We start from the raw sequence: 4,509 nt of genomic DNA, 5'->3' as shown, positions 1-4,509 counted from the left end.
AATATAAGACAAACTCTGAGCCTCTGGAAAATTCATGCATTTTTTTTTTTTGTACAACAGGAGATTATGATCAATGGGAAAGAGATGACACTTGACTTAACTACAAAATTGTTTAGCCAACAGTGAGTAGGCATATGTTGTGTAGCTCTGATCTGGTGTGGAATATGTCCGACAGATGCTCCACATAGAACCATCTTTTGTTCATGGAAGGGATCACTTGTGTAGTGGTGGTGTCCATGAAAATAATTTACGGCCTGTGTCAGAGAAGTCCTCTGGTTGCAAAGGAGTACAGAGGGGAGCTCCAAGACTGTAATAGAAGCCAGCAGCTATTAGAGTAAAAATGCCTTATTCCTTTTCACTGACTCTAAATAAAACTGATGTTAATAGACTGACTAAAGAACAGTCCCATTGTCACGTCTGCTCCTCCCCTCTGGCATACGACGTCAGAATACTGACCACCGGTCCTGGGATTTATTACGCACACCTGTGAATCATTATCATTCATACCTGGACTCCATTACCATCATCATTCTCTCCCCTTTATGTGTCACTCTCCCAGGTTCACTCATCTGTTGGTATGGTTCGTGTCTCAGCGTACTGGCTTATGTTAGTGTTGTGTTATTACAACGTTTCACCTGCACCCGACTCACCGCCCCATGTAGATATTTGGATTTAAAAAAAAAGAAATGTTGCGAAATACACTTTTATTTAAACATACTGTGTGATATTTAAATTGTACAGACAAGTTTTTCAAATAGTATATTAAGTTTGTTTTTGTAGCAGCTAAGTCCTAGCAAATACTATGCTGTGTACTTGCTACAGAAGTTCCCAGTCACAAACAGCCACCAAATACTGCTCAGGTTACAAAAAGGAGTATAAAATGAGACCTTCTGTATTAAACACTTCATCGTCCTACATAAGAGAAGTGCAGATCCCTGAAACCCTCTTAAATTCCTGTTTCAACTGTTTCACATAAAAAAACATAGGTCAAATAATATACACCCTTTAGGATTCCTGAGGGATTTCCATTTCCACAAAGATAATCAAGACATCATAGATGCATTATAATAAATGATCTTGATGGTATAACAGCAGTATATGAATAATTCTTTATAAACACACATCCCTGGCAATATTCATAGAATACCCAGTGATAGAAATATTCTGAAATGTAATGAATTATGTTCGTCAGAATTTATATTAGGCAAGAGCTGAAAGTAAAAATATTGTTGGTACAGTTCTTTGATTTCAATCCTGGAGAAGCCTGGGTTAAGTTGAAGAGTTGGTTAGTTCCCATGCAAAACGTGTCTCTCCACTGTCCTGTGACATGTTCTCCAGCTCACGTAGCAGCACCAGTGAAAGCTGCAGTGGCATTTCTCCACCAGCCACTCTGTAAGGACTGTGGCCTCGACCACAGCACATGAGATCACAGCCGTCACTGCCACTCAACGTCTCGTTGCATCGTCTATGGAGAAAAAGAAACAAGCAGCTAAAATATTTACAACTGACACCTGGCTTAATGCATTTAAGGTTGTAGACAGCCATGTACAAATGCCCAATTTTTGTCATGTAACATATTACACACCAAGCTAATGTTTGGCCCTGAAGGTTACTACTGACTGGACACTAACCCAGTGAGCTCATCTTGGCATCCTCTGTGCAGAAGTCCGGTGTGCTCTGTAGATACACCAGCTCGCTGTCTCCGATTGGCCGAATGCCAATTTCTCGAGGCACTAGCTGTGTCCTAACCCCCACGGACCGCAGGATCACCTTAGTGGCAGACATGTACTTAGTCTTTAGAGCTTTGGCAACCAGCATCTGCAGACCTCTCCTGATTGAGCAGGAGCCAGACACACCATTCCACCTGCCAGAGCCTCACGCAAAGCCTGAAACACAATCAGTCAAAGGTTATCAATGTCCCTTGTTCCTCACCTGTTCCATTTAAAAACTTGAACATGTAAATCTTAGGGTGACCATGATGTAGCTCCCTTCCACACTTGACTTCAATTTTTGTAAATACCAAGTAATAAAACATACTGAAACATTTTGTAAATTGCTAGATGTAGGGTACCATAAATCACAACATTAAAATAAATATGCCAGTGTTACCTTTCTGCCCAATTCACTGTTGTGGTGGTGCATTAGTGTGCTGGCCTGGGGTCGTGACCTCTTGGCTTTCATGGGTGTGTCAGTGAACATTGCTCCCATGTGGAGGCCGTAGTGCAGGTTGTTAGGACAGCTCCAGCGGAGGCCAGGTTTAGAGTTACTGCTTGGGTTCACACCACACGAGCACAGCACCTCCAGTGGAGCAGCCCTGAGATAAGGCATGGGAGAGAGCTGCTGCAGACCGGGCATAGAGAAGCCCAGCCTCCCTGGTTCCTGAAACATATTTCAGATCAACAGGAGGTTTTTTGGTGTGCTCTTAGAGGTACTTCAATGTTTAGTGATGTTTCTGTGCCCTAAATACAGTAAGAGGGTTAGTCTCCAAACTTACAACAGCACTGGTAGGAGTGGCATAGTTCATTTATGACCAGAACACACAATGGGCCATAAAATTTTAAAAAAACAAACCAACCCATCCAAAGATATGCAAGTACTAGGTCTCCTGAGAGACCAACTTCATCTGACTACCAAGCTGCTAAGGCAATGGAAACTATTTTCCTAAGATATTGTAACAAAATTCCTCTTCAGAGGAGCAGCAAGAATCAGACCAACGTGCAGCGCGGTAAGTGTCCATAATGACATATTTAAGAAAATCAACACACCAAACAAACAGTCCCGTATGGTGAACACTTACCCAGGATACAACCACCCACAAAACAGAATAGAAAACAGGCTACCTAAATATGGCTCCCAATCAGAGACAACGACTGACACCTGCCTCTGATTGAGAACCATACTAGGCCAAACACATAGAAATATAACAACAGAACAAAACATAGAAAAACAACATAGAATGCCCACCCCAACTCACGCCCTGACCAACCAAAATAAAGACATAAAAAAGGAACTAAGGTCAGAACGCGACAGATATGCCATCCAACTCCCACACAAAGTGCAAAAGCCATGGAAGCAGGCAGGCATGAACATAGAGCTTAATAATAAATAATCATGGGTGAAGGAAAAACAAGAAAAAAGAGTGATAAGTGAAAGAGAGGGAAAAAACAATAATCTAAAATGCGGAAGGATGGAAGGATGCTTTAAAGGATTGTATGGGGTCTGTATGGGGTCCTTGATGATGCTGCATGCCTTCCTCGCGTCCCTTTTTGAGTAGATGTCCTGGATGGGTGGGAGAGGACCCAGGGCGTCATGCCAAATGTCTTCAGCCACCTTAGGGAGTAGAGACGCTGTTGCGCCCTCTTGACAAGAGTGGTGGTTGGTCCACGACAAGTCCTCAGTGATGTGCATCCCTAAACATGTAGAACTCGTGATTCTCTACTGCAGTCTCATTGATATGGACTCATCGTTGTTGGTTATCAGGCCTACAACCGTGGTGTCGTCAGCAAACTTGATGGAGTTGGTGTCGTGCAAAGCCACGTGGCCGTGGGTGAACAGGGCATACAGCATAGGACTGAGGACCTGGGGGCCCATGTGTTATGAGTCAGTGTGGAGGAGGTGTTGTTGCCAATCCTCACAGCCTGTGGTCTGCTGGTCAGGAAGTCCAGGATCTAGTTTCAGAGGGTGGTGTCCAGACCCAGATAACTTTCAACAGGGGTGTTAAACCTGATTTAAACATTTTGAGAGACAGGTGTTATAAGAGGATCTGTTCTACACTGGCAGGGTTCAGAGTACTTAAGCCCCTCGCTTCAACTCACATCTGGAATTGTATTCTCCTGGACACTTACAGAGACAATTCAGCAGGCTATACAACTTTTTCAATGGGATTCTCCAATTAATTAGAAACGTTATTAAAGCAAATGCATATGTACATCAGGGATGGGCAACTTTGGTGGGGGTGGGGGCCACAAAAAATTATATTTATTTTGCCATGTGGCGGGGAGAAAAATGTGCCGTTTTTCAGTTAATTTCCTGCAATTCTACACATTTTGCCATAGGGTGTAGGACTTTTTTAATATGATAACTGATGATCAATGGGCCCCACCACGGTTGGTAATTTTTTCTTACTTTATTTTTGTACTATTTTCTACGTTGTAGAATAATAGTGAAGACATTAAACTATGAAATAACATATGGAATCATGTAGTAACCAAAAAAATCTTAAACAAATAAAAATATATTTTAGATTTGAAATTCTTCAAAGTAGCCACCCTTTGCCTTAATGACAGCTTTGCACACTCTTTGCATTATTTTAACCAGCTTCATGAGGAAGTCACCTGGAATGCATTTCAATTAACAGGTGTGCCTTGTTAAAAGTAAAATGTCTTTCCTTCTTACACTTCCACAATTGTTTACACACGTTTGCTGAATCTTTGGCCCATTTTCCCAAAACTCTAAACACAAAACCACAAAATGCAAAACTCTACAAATCTCTAGCAAAAGCAAACACTG

General features: G+C 42.0%; 1 pseudogene across 1 annotated transcript; it reads right to left on the bottom strand.

The window, feature by feature from the left end:
* Nucleotides 1-689: 689 nt before the first annotated feature.
* On the bottom strand, nt 690-3,408 carry LOC110507138 (protein Wnt-11-like; annotated as a pseudogene). Its single transcript, XR_016492431.1, has 4 exons — nt 3,250-3,408; nt 2,110-2,419; nt 1,632-1,886; nt 690-1,465 (listed from the first exon to the last, which is right to left on the bottom strand). The product of XR_016492431.1 is annotated as a protein Wnt-11-like (transcript).
* Nucleotides 3,409-4,509: the final 1,101 nt, after the last annotated feature.

Source organism: Oncorhynchus mykiss, chromosome 27, assembly GCF_057628025.1.
Source record: "Oncorhynchus mykiss isolate SJ-2025 chromosome 27, ASM5762802v1, whole genome shotgun sequence".
In the NCBI taxonomy this organism is placed as follows: Eukaryota; Metazoa; Chordata; class Actinopteri; order Salmoniformes; family Salmonidae; genus Oncorhynchus; species Oncorhynchus mykiss.
The sequence above is the reverse complement of the archived record's forward strand: the minus strand, read 5'-3'. Positions and strand labels throughout refer to the sequence as shown.